The following is a 13,133-nucleotide window of genomic DNA, read 5'->3' on the forward strand; positions in this document are numbered from 1 at the left end:
GTTGTGCGCAGGAGGATGGATGTGCTGGAAATGAGATGTTTGAGGACAATGTGTGGTGTGAGGTGGTTTGATCGAGTAAGCAACGTAAGGGTAAGAGAGATGTGTGGAAATAAAAAGAGCGTGGTTGAGAGAGCAGAAGAGGGTGTTTTGAAATGGTTTGGGCACATGGAGAGAATGAGTGAGGAAAGATTGACCAAGAGGATATATGTGTCGGAGGTGGAGGGAACGAGGAGAAGAGGGAGACCAAATTGGAGGTGGAAAGATGGAGTGAAAAGGATTTTGTGTGATCGGGGCCTGAACATGCAGGAGGGTGAAAGGAGGGCAAGGAATAGAGTGAATTGGAGCGATGTGGTATACAGGGGTTGACGTGCTGTCAGTGGATTGAATCAAGGCATGTGAAGCGTCTGGGGTAAACCATGGAAGGCTGTGTAGGTATGTATATTTGCGTGTGTGGACGTGTGTATGTACATGTGTATGGGGGGGGTTGGGCCATTTCTTTCGTCTGTTTCCTTGCGCTACCTCGCAAACGCGGGAGACAGCGACAAAGTATAAAAAAAAAAAAAAAAAAAAAAAAAAAAAATATATATATATATATTATCCCTGGGGATAGGGGTGAAAGAATACTTCCCACGCATTCCTTGCGTGTCGTAGAAAGCGACTAGAGGGGACGGGAGCGGGGGGCCAGAAATCCTCCCCTCCTTGTATTTTTTTTAACTTTCTAAAATGGGAAACAGAAGAAGGAGTCACGCGGGGAGTGCTCATCCTCCTCGAAGGCTCAGATTGGGGTGCCTAAATGTGTGTGGATGTAACCAAGATATGAAAAAAGGAGAGATAGGTAGTATGTTTGAGGAAAGGAACCTGGATGTTTTGGCTCTGAGTGAAACGAAGCTCAAGGGTAAAGGGGAAGAGTGGTTTGGGAATGTCTTGGGAGTAAAGTCAGGGGTTAATGAAGACAAGAGCAAGGGAAGGAGTAGCAATACTCCTGAAACAGGAGTTGTGGGAGTATGTGATAGAATGTAAGAAAGTAAATTCTCGATTAATATGGGTAAAACTGAAAGTTGGTGGAGAGAGATGGGTGATTATTGGTGCATATGCACCTGGGCATGAGAAGAAAGATCATGAGAGGCAAGTGTTTTGGGAGCAGCTGAATGAGTGTGTTAGTGGTTTTGATGCACGAGACCGGTTTATAGTGATGGGTGATTTGAATGCAAAGGTGAGTAATGTGGCAGTTGAGGGAATAATTGGTATACATGGGGTGTTCAGTGTTGTAAATGGAAATGGTGAAGAGCTTGTAGATTTATGTGCTGAAAAAGGACTGATGATTGGGAATACCTGGTTTAAAAAGCGAGATATACATAAGTATACTTATGTAAGTAGGAGAGATGGCCAGAGAGCGTTATTGGATTACGTGTTAATTGACAGGCGCGCGAAAGAGAGACTTTTGGATGTTAATGTGCTGAGAGGTGCAACTGGAGGGATGTCTGATCATTATCATGTATATGTATGTATATATGAATGTATGGCCATTAATGCATGGAATGAACCAGGGCATGTGAAGAGTATGGGGTAAACCATGGAAAGATATGTGGGGCCTGGATGTGCAAAGGGAGCTTTGGTTCGGTGCATTACACATGACAACTAGAGACTGAGTGTGAGCTAATGTGGCCTATTTATTGTCTTTTTCTGGAGGTAAGTCACTGTAAGGGGAGGGACAGGCTATTTCCTATGTGGCAGGTAGTGACTGGAAGAGACGAAAGCAGCAAGTATTAATATAAGGGGAAACTGAAGGAGTCACGTGGGGAGTGCTCATCCTCCTCGAAGGCTCCGATTGGGGTGTCTAAATGTGTGTGGATGTAACCAAGATGAGAAAAAAGGAGAGATAGGTAGTATGTTTGAGGAAAGGAACCTGGGTGTTTTGGTGCTGATTGAAACGAAGCTCAAGGGTAAAGGGAAAGAGTGGTGTGGGAATGTCTTGGGAGTAAAGTCAGGGGTTAGTGAGAGGACAAGAGCAAGAGGAGTAGCACTACTCCTGAAACAGGAGTGATGGTAGTATGTGAGAGAGTGTAAGAAAGTAAACTCTAGACTGATATGGGTAAAACTGAAAGTGGATGGAGAGAGATGGATGATTATTGGTGCATATGCACCTGGCGATGAGAAGAAAGATTGTGAAAGGCAAGTGTTTTGGGAGCAGCTGAGTGAGTGAGTGTGTTAGTAGCTTTGATGCACGAGACCAGGTTATAGTGATGGGTAACCTGAATGCAAAGGTGAGTAATGAGGCAGTTGAGGGAATAATTGGCATACATGGGGTATTCAGTATTGTAAATAGAAATGGTGAAGAGCTTGTATATTTATGTGCTGAAAAAGAACTGGTGATTGAGAATACCTGGTTTAAATAGAGAGGTATACATAAGTATACGTATGTAAGTAGGAGAGATGGCCAAAGCGCTATATGATTACGTGTTAATTGATAGGCATGCGAAATAGAGACTTTTGGATGTTAATGTGCTGAAAGGTGCATCTGGAGGGATTTTTTTTTTTTTTTTTTTTTTTTTTTTTTTTTTTTTTATACTTTGTCGCTGTCTCCCGCGTATTGCGAGGTAGCGCAAGGAAACAGACGAAAGAAATGGCCCAACCCCCCCCATACACATGTACATACACACGTCCACACACACAAATATACATACCTACACAGCTTTCCATGGTTTACCCCGGACGCTTCACATGCCTTGATTCAATCCACTGACAGCACGTCAACCCCTGTATACCACATCGCTCCAATTCACTCTATTCCTTGCCCTCCTTTCACCCTCCTGCATGTTCAGGCCCCGATCACACAAAATCTTTTTCACTCCATCTTTCCACCTCCAATTTGGTCTCCCTCTTCTCCTCGTTCCCTCCACCTCCGACACATATATCCTCTTGGTCAATCTTTCCTCACTCATTCTCTCCATGTGCCCAAACCATTTTAAAACACTCTCTTCTGCTCTCTCAACCACGCTCTTTTTATTTCCACACCTCTCTCTTACCCTTACGTTACTTACTCGATCAAACCACCTCACACCACACATTGTCCTCAAACATCTCATTTCCAGCACATCCATCCTCCTGCGCACAACTCTATCCATAGCCCACGCCTCGCAACCATACAACATTGTTGGAACTACTATTCCTTCAAACATACCCATTTTTGCTTTCCGGGATAATGTTCTCGACTTCCACACATTTTTCAAGGCTCCCAAAATTTTCGCCCCCTCCCCCACCCTATGATCCACTTCCGCTTCCATGGTTCCATCCACTGACAGATCCACTCCCAGATATCTAAAACACTTCACTTCCTCCAGTTTTTCACCATTCAAACTCACCTCCCAATTGACTTGACCCTCAGCCCTACTGTACCTAATAACCTTGCTCTTATTGACATTTACTCTTAACTTTCTTCTTCCACACACTTTACCAAACTCCGTCACCAGCTTCTGCAGTTTCTCACATGAATCCGCCACCAGCGCTGTATCATCAGCGAACAACAACTGACTCACTTCCCAAGCTCTCTCATCCCCAACAGACTTCATACTTGCCCCTCTTTCCAAGACTCTTGCATTTACCTCCCTAACAACCCCATCCATAAACAAATTAAACAACTGGAGGGATGTCTGATCATTATCTTCTGGAGGCGAAGGTGAAGATTTGTAGAGGTTTTCAGAAAAGAAGAGAGAATATTGGGGTGAAGAGAGTGGTGAGAGTAAGTGAGCTTCAGAAGGAGACTTGTGAGGAAGTACCTGGAGAGACTGAGTACAGACTGGAAAAAGGTGAGAACAAAGGAGGTAAGGAGAGTGGGGGAGGAATGGGATTTATTTAGGGAAGCAGTGATGGCTTGCCCAAAAGATGCTTGTGGCATGAGAAGCATGGGAGGTGGGCAGATTAGAAAGGGTTATGAGTGGTGGGATGAAAAAGTTAGATTATTAGTGAAAGAGAAGAGAGAAGCATTTGGATGATTTTGCAGGGAAATAATGCAAATGACTGGGAGATGTATAAAAGAGGCATGAGGTCAAGAGAAGGGTGCAAGAAGTGAAAAAAAGGGCAAATGAGATTTGGGGTGAGAGAGTATCATTAGATTTTAGGGAGTATAAAAAGAAGAAAGTTAAGAGTAAATGTGAATAAGAGCAAGGTTATTAGGTACAGTAGGGTTTAGGGTCAAGTCAATTGGGAGGTAAGTTTGAATGGAGAAAAACTAGAGGAAGTAAAGTGTTTTAGATATCTGGGAGTGGATCTGGCAGCAGATGGAACCATGGAAGCGGAAGTGAATCATAGGGTGGGGGAGGGGGCGAAAATCCTGGGAGCCTTGAAGAATGTGTGGAAGTCGAGAACATCATCTCGGAAAGCAAAAATGGGTATGTTTGAAGGAATAGTGGCTCCAACAATGTTGTATGGTTGCGAGGCGTGGGCTATGGATAGAGTTGTGCGCAGGAGGGTGGATGTGCTGGAAATGATATGTTTGAGGACAATGTGTGGTGTGAGGTGGTTTGATCGAGTAAGTAATGTAAGGGTAAGAGAGATGTGTGGAAATAAAAAGAGCGTGGTTGAGAGAGCAGAAGAGGGTGTTTTGAAATGGTTTGGGCACATGGAGAGAATGAGTGAGGAAAGATTGACCAAGAGGATATATGTGTCGGAGGTGGAGGGAACGAGGAGAAGTGGGAGACCAAATTGGAGGTGGAAAGATGGAGTGAAAAAGATTTTGAGTGATCGGGGCCTGAACATGCAGGAGGGTGAAAGGCGGGCAAGGAATAGAGTGAATTGGATCGATGTGGTATACTGAGGTTGACGTGCTGTCAGTGGATTGAATCAGGGCACGTGAAGCGTCTGGGGTAAACCATGGAAAGTTGTGTGGGGCCTGGATGTGGAAAAGGAGTTGTGGTTTCGGGCATTATTTCGTGACAGCTGGAGACTGAGTTTGAACGAATGGGGCCTTTGTTGTCTTTTCCTAGTGCTACCTCGCACACATGAGGGGGGAGGGGGATGATATTCCATGTGTGGCGAGGTGGCGATGGGAATGAATAGGGGTAGGCAGTGTGAATTGTGTGCATGGGTATATATGTATGTGTCTGTGTGTGTATATATATGTGTACATTGAGATGTATAGGTATGTATATTTGTGTGTGTGGGCGTGTGTGTGTGTACATTGTGTATGGGGGTGGGTTGTGCCATTTCTTTCGTCTGTTTCCTTGTGCTACCTTGCAAACGTGGGAGACAGCGACAAAGCAAAATAATAATAATATATAAATAAAAAGGTGGAAGGTATTAAGAATATATGGTGTGGGAGGCAAGTTGTTAGAAGCTGTGAAAAGTTTTTATCGAGGATGTAAGGCATGTGTACGTGTAGGAAGAGAGGAAAGTGATTGGTTCTCAGTGAGTGTAGGTTTGCGGCAGGGGTGTGTGATGTCTCCATGGTTGTTTAATTTGTTTATGGATGGGGTTGTTAGGGAGGTGAATGCAAGAGTTTTGGAAAAAGGGGCAAGTATGAAGTCTGTTGGGGATGAGAGAGCTTGGGAAGTGAGTCAGTTGTTGTTCGCTGACGATACAGCGCTGGTGGCTGATTCATGTGAGAAACTGCAGAAGCTGGTGACTGAGTTTGGTAAAGTGTGTGAAAGAAGAAAGTTAAGAGTAAATGTGAATAAGAGCAAGGTTATTAGGTACAGTAGGGTTGAGGGTCAAGTCAATTGGGAGGTGAGTTTGAATGGAGAAAAACTGGAGGAAGTGAAGTGTTTTAGATATCTGGGAGTGGATCTGGCAGTGGATGGAACCATGGAAGTGGAAGTGGATCATAGGGTGGGGGAGGGGGCGAAAATTCTGGGAGCCTTGAAGAATGTGTGGAAGTCGAGAACATCATCTCGGAAAGCAAAAATGGGTATGTTTGAAGGAATAGTGGTTCCAACAATGTTGTATGGTTGCGAGGCGTGGGCTATGGACAGAGTTGTGCGCAGGAGGATGGATGTGCTGGAAATGAGATGTTTGAGGACAATGTGTGGTGTGAGGTGGTTTGATCGAGTAAGTAACGTAAGGGTAAGAGAGATGTGTGGAAATAAAAAGAGCGTGGTTGAGAGAGCAGAAGAGGGTGTTTTGAAATGGTTTGGGCACATGGAGAGAATGAGTGAGGAAAGATTGACCAAGAGGATATATGTGTCGGAGGTGGAGGGAACGAGGAGAAGAGGGAGACCAAATTGGAGGTGGAGGGATGGAGTGAAAAAGATTTTGTGTGATCGGGGCCTGAACATGCAGGAGGGTGAAAGGAGGGCAAGGAATAGAGTGAATTGGAGCGATGTGGTATACCGGGGTTGACGTGCTGTCAGTGGATTGAATCAAGGCATGTGAAACGTCTGGGGTAAACCATGGAAAGCTGTGTAGGTATGTATATTTGCGTGTGTGGACGTATGTATATACATGTGTATGGGGGTGGGTTGGGCCATTTCTTTCGTCTGTTTCCTTGCACTACCTCGCAAACGCGGGAGACAGCGACAAAGCAAAAAAAAAAAAAAAATATAAATAAAAAGATGTTTTGGAAGGAGGTATATATAGTGTGTAAGACAAGGAAACAAATGGGAACATCAGTGAAGGGGATAATGGGGAGATGATTAGTGGTGATGTGAGAAGGAGATGAAGTGAGTATTTTGAAGGTTTGTTGATTGTGTTAAATGATAGAGTGGTAGATATGTGGTGTTTTGGTCCAGGTGGTGTGCGAAGTGAGAGGGTTAGGGAGAATGATTTGGTAAACAGAGAAGTAGTAGTGAGAGCTTTGCAGAAGATGAAAGCCAGGAAGGCAGCGGTTTTGGATGGTATTGCAGTGGAATTTATTAAAGAAGGGGTGGACTGTGTTGTTGACTGGTTGGTGAGGATATTCAATATAAGTATTTTAAGGTGGCAGAATAATGCACAGGATTTTAAGTTCCTGGCATGAAAATTTCTTTTCATAGAATTAATGGCAACATGAAGGCATTTAGGATTTCAAGACAGCCTCTCCACTAATAGCGCAGCTAATTTTCTTCCACAATGATACCATAATCATTCTAATTGTAATTACCTCATTAGTAGGCTACATGATAGCATCGTTATCATTTAACGTTTTAACTAACCGATTTTTACTTGAAAATGAAACAATTGAGATGACCTGACTATTTTACCAGCAATTATCTTAGTAATCATTGCACTTCCATCTCTTCGACTACTTTATCTCCTAGATGACGTAAACTCACCCAGGTTAACTATTAAGACCGTAGGTCATCAATGGTATTGAAGATACAAATATTCCATCTTCACAGTAGTAGAATTTGACTCTTATATGACCCCCTCTAATGACTTAGAACAATTTGGATATCATCTTCTCGATGTAGATAACCGAATGGAAAATCCTATGGATAAACAATCCCTGGGGATAGGGGATTAAGAATACTTCCCACGTATTCCCTGCGTGTCGTAGAAGGCGACTAAAAGGGGAGGGAGCGGGGGGCTGGAAATCCTCCCCTCTCGGTTTTTTTTTTTTAATTTTCCAAAAGAAGGAACAGAGAATTGGGCCAGGTGAGGGTATTCCCTCAAAGGCCCAGTCCTCTGTTCTTAACGCTACCTTGCTAATGCGGGAAATGGCGAATAGTTTGAAAAAAAAAAAAAAAAAAAAAAAAAACTCGAGTTTTAGTAACCACAGCTGATGTAATTCATTCACGAGCAGTTCCGTCTTCAGGAGTAAAAACAGATGCTGTACCTGTAAGCTTCATAGTTTCATGACCAGGTTTATTCTTTGGTCAATGTTCAGAGATTTGCGGAGCCAATCATAGATTTATAACTTCAGTAGTTAAATCAATTTCAACCAATTCACTCTCATCATGAGTAGCAACTTCAAGAGAAAATTCACCTGATGACTGATAAAAGTGTAGGTCTTTTAAACCTATTATGGTACCTAGATAACTCAGATGATTAAGATACCAAAAAATTAGTTAAATTATAATGCAAGTTTGTCAAGATTGAGTAGTCCTAAGGACATTTTTCTATGCTGCAAATAAGACCTCTAATATGATTAAACTTATTTATGATATTCATTTTTAGTTTAGCTCTGTTTACTGTCCTTCATTATTTCATTTTTCCAGCCAAAAAAACTTATATTTTTCCTGAGCAACCAAAAAAATTTGAAAATTGAAAATGATAATTAGACTATTTTCTATCTTTGGACCTTTTAGTTTATTTTCGATTCCTTTAGACTGATTATCCACATTTATTGGAATTCTATTTTTGCCAATATCCTATTGAGCTTCGCCTTCTCGATGATTAGGTATTTGATCAGAATTGAGGCAGACTTTCCACAACAAATTAAAGTCATTATTACTGAATTCACTCATTGCAGTCACACTAATCATAACTTCGCTTTTTAGATTGGTTGTATTTAAAAATTCTTTAGGCCTCTTGCCTTATATCTTCACCAGATCAGGTCACATGGCTATAACTCTCTCATTAACACCTCCAATTTGAGTAACTTTAATGGTTTATGGTTGGTTTAAACATACTCAACATAAATTTCCCATTTAGTACCTCAGGGAACACCAAGAATTCTAATACCTTTCATAACTGTAACTGAATCTATCAGAAACAATTTGGCCATGAACTATAGCAATTTGATTGGCAGCTAGCATAATTGCTGCCCCTCTTCTACTAACTCTCTTAGGACAATCCAGCCCTCATATAGATTCATCAACTCCTCCTATTAGAATGAGCTATTGTAGTTATCCAATCCTACGTATTGACCGTTCTAGGAACTCTCTATACAAGAGAAATCAACTAATGCCATCTTCTCACAGATTCCACTCTTTTTTTCTTTTTTCTTTTAAACTATTCGCCATTTCCCGCGTTAGCAAGGTAGCGTTAAGAACAGAGGACTGGGCCTCTGAGGGAATATCCTCACCTGGCCCCCTTCTCTGTTCCTTCTTTTGGAAAATTAAAAAAAAACAAGAGGGGAGGATTTCCAGCCCCCCGCTCCCTCCCCTTTTAGTCGCCTTCTACGACATCCCCTATCCCCAGGGATAAGATAAGATTCCACTCTTATCACTTAGTAAACAAAAGACCATGACCACTAACTGGATCTATTAGAGCAATAATACTACTGAGTTAGTAAAATGATGTCAAGAAACTGATATCAGACTTCTCTTATAGGAGTAATTAGAACTATGCTAACAATTCAATGATGACGAGATGTTAGCCGAGAGGCCATTTATCAGGGTTTACACACATCAGTAGTTAGAAAAGACCTTCGATGAGGTATAATTTCATTTACTGCATCAGAGGTTTTATTTTTCTTTTCATTTTTTTGAGCTTTTTTCATACAAAATTATGCCCTACAATTGATATTGGAACCTCCTGACTGCTAGCTGGAATCCAGCCATATAACCCATTCCAGATCCCTGTTCTAAATACACCTATCTTAATTTCATCCGGAGCAACAGTAACATGAGCCCATTATTCTATCATAGAGTCTAAACACTTGGAAGCGATTCAAAGACTTTTCTTAACGATTCTATTAGGAACCTACTTTACTGCCCTTCAAGCATTAGAATATTTTGAAGCCACTTTCACTATTGCCGATTCAGCTTATGGTTCTACTTTTTTTGTAGCAACTGGATTACATGGTCTCCATGTAATCATTGGAACATTATTTTGAAGAGTCTGCTTATATCGGCTTTACATGTGCCACTTCTCATGTAATAATCATTTTGGATTTGAAGCTGCTGCATACTGACATTTCATCGATGTAGTTTGATTAATCCTTTATGTGTGCATCTACTGACAAGGGGGATAAACTTTTTAGTATACTAAGTACCTCCTCCTTCCAAGTGGAAATTCTAAACTAATTTAGAAAAGGCATGTACAGAGCATCAGATTGGGGAAGAGCAGTGTTGTTTCAAAAGTGGTAGAGGAGGTGTAGATCAGGTGTTTGTTTTGAAAAATGTATGTGAGAAATACTTAGAAGAACAAATGGATTTGTATGTAGCATTTATGAATCTGGAGAAGGCATATGATAGAGTTGATAGAGATCCTCTGTGGAAGTTATTAAAAATATATGGTGTGGGAAGCAACTTGTTAGAGCAGTGAAAAGTTTTTATCGAGGATGTAAGGCATGTGTATGAGTAGGAAGAGAGGAAAGTGATTGGTTCTCAGTGAATGTTGGTTTATGGCAGAAGTGTGTGATGTCTCCATGGTTGTTTAATTTGTTTATGGATGGGGTTGTTAGGGAGGTGAATGCAAGAGTTTTGGAAAGAGGGGCAAGTATGCAGTCTGTTGTGAATGAGAGAGCTTGGGAAGTGAGTCAGTTGTTGTTCGCTGATGATACAGCGCTGGTGGCTGATTTGGATGAGAAACTGCAGAAGCTGGTGACTGAGTCTGGTAAAGTATATGAGAGAAAAAAGCTGGAAGTAAATGTGAATAAGAGTAAGGTTATAAGGTTCAGTAGGGTTGAGGTACAAGTTAACTGGGAGGTAAGTTTGAATAGAAAAAACTGGAGGACGTGAAGTATTTTACATATTTGGGTGCAGATTTAGCAGCAGATGGAACCGTGGAAGCTGAAGTGATTCACAGGGTATGGGAGGGGACGAAGGTTCTGGGAGCACTGAAGAATGTGTGGAAGGAGAGATCGTTATCTCGGAGCAAAAATGAGTGGGTTTGCAAGGCATGTAGATAGGGTTGTGCAGAGGAGGGTGGACGTGTTGGAAATGAAATGTTTGAGGACATGCTATGTGAGGTATTTTGATGAAATAAGTAATGAAGGATAAGAGAGATGTGTGGTAATAAGAAGAGCATAGTTGAGAGAGCAGAAAAGGGTGTATTGAAATGGTTTGGTCACATGGAGAGAATGAGTAAGGAAAGATTGTGAAACAGGATGTATGTGTCAGAGGTGGAGGGAATGAGAAGTGGGAGACCAGAATGGAGGTGGAAGGATGGAGTGAAAAAGATTTTGAGTGATCAGGGCCTGAACATACAGGAGGGTGAAAGGCGTGCAAGGAATAGAGTGAATTGAAACGATGTGATATGCCAAGGTCGATGAGCTGTCAATGGATTGAACCAGGGCATGAAAAATATCTGGGGTAAACCATGGAAAGTTTTGTGAGGCCTGGATGTGGAAAGGGAGCTGTGGTTTTGCTGCATTACACATGACAGCTACAGACTGAATGTAAACAAATGTGAATTTTGTTGTCTTTTCCTAGCACTACCATGCGCACTTGTGGGGGAGGGGAATGCTATTTTGTGTGTTGCAGGGTGGCAATGGGAATGGATGAAGGCAGCAAGTATGAATATGTACATGTGTATATATGTATATGTCTGTGTATGTATATATATGTATATGTTCAAATGTATAGGTATGTACATGTGCATGTGTGGGCATTTATGTATATCCATGTGTATGTGAGTGAGTTGGGCCATTCTTCATCTGTTTCTTTGTGCTACCTCGCTAACGTTGGAGACACACAGACATATACACAGACATACACACACAGATATATAATTATCTACACATGTACATAATTTATAATCTGCCCATATTCATTCCCGTTGCCACCCCGTCGCACATGAAAATGACAAGTCCCTACCCCAGCATGTGCGCAAGGTAGCGCTAGGAAAAGAGAACAAAGGCCACATTCGTTCACACTCAGTCTCTAGCTGTCATGTATAATACACAGAAACCACAGGTCTCTTTCCACATCCAGACCCCACAAAACTTTCCATAGTTTATACCAGATGCTTCACATGCCCTGGTTCAATCCATTGACAGCACGTCAACCCCGGTATACCACATCGTTCCAATTCACTCTATTCCTTGCACACCTTTCACCCTCCTGGATGTTCAGGCCACGATCACTCAAAATCTTTTTCACTCCATCTTTCCACCTCCAATTTGGTCTCCCACTTCTCCTCATTTCCTCCAGCTCTGACACATATATTGTCTTTGTCAATCTTTCCTCACTCATTCACTCCATGTGACGAAACCATTTCAAAACACCCTCCTCTGCTCTCTCAACCACACTCTTTTTATTACCACACATCTCTCTTACCCTTTCATTACTTACTTGATCAAACCACCTCACACCACATATTGTCCTCAAACATCTCATTTCCAGCACATCCACCCTCCTCCGCACAACTCTATCTATAGCCCACGCCTCACAACCATATAAATTGATGGAACCACCATTCCTTCAAACATACCCATTTTTGCTTTCCAAGATAACGTTCTCGATTTCCACACATTTTTCAATGCTCCCAGAACTTTCGCCCTCTCCCCCACCCTATGATTCGCTTCCGCTTCCATGGTTCCTTCCACTGCCAAATCCACTCCCAGATATCTAAAACACTTAACTTCCTCCAGTTTTTCTCCATTCAAACTTACCTCCCTACTGACTTGTCCCTCAACCCTATTGTACCTAATAACCTTGCTCTTATTCACATTTACTCTTAACTTTCTTCTTTCACACACTCGACCAAACTCAGTCACCAGCTTCAGCAGTTTCTCACCCGAATCAGCCACCAATGCTGTATCATCGCGAACAACAACTGACTCACTTCCCAAGCCCTTTCATCCACAACAGACTGCATACTTGCCCCTCTCTCCAAAACACTTGCATTCACCTCCCTAACAACCCCATCCATAAAAATATTAAGCAACCTTGGAGACATCATGCACCCCTGCCGCAAACCAACATTCACTGAGAACCAATCACTTTCCTCTTTTCCTACACGTACACATGCCTTACATCCTCGATAAAAGCTTTTCATTGCTTCTAACAACTTGCCTCCCACACCATATATTCTTAATACCTTCCCACAGAGCATCTCTATCAACTTGCTGTCATATGCCTTTTCCAGATCCATAAATGCTACATACAAATCCATTTGCTTTTCTAAGTATTTCTCACATACATTCTTCAAAGCAAACACCTGATCCACACATCCTCTACCACTTCTGAAACCACACTGCTCTTCCCCAATCTGATGCTCTGTACATGCCTTCACCCTCTCAATCAATAACCTCCCATAATTTCCCAGGAATACTCAATAAACTTATACCTCTGTAATTTGAGCAATCACTTTTATCCCCTTTCCCTTTGTAC

At 42.0% G+C, this 13,133-nt stretch overlaps 1 pseudogene; it reads left to right on the plus strand.

Moving 5' to 3' along the window:
- Positions 1-7,229: 7,229 nt before the first annotated feature.
- LOC139760954 (cytochrome c oxidase subunit 3-like) lies at positions 7,230-10,323 on the plus strand (annotated as a pseudogene).
- Positions 10,324-13,133: the final 2,810 nt, after the last annotated feature.

This window comes from Panulirus ornatus, chromosome 38, assembly GCF_036320965.1.
Source record: "Panulirus ornatus isolate Po-2019 chromosome 38, ASM3632096v1, whole genome shotgun sequence".
Taxonomy (NCBI): Eukaryota; Metazoa; Arthropoda; class Malacostraca; order Decapoda; family Palinuridae; genus Panulirus; species Panulirus ornatus.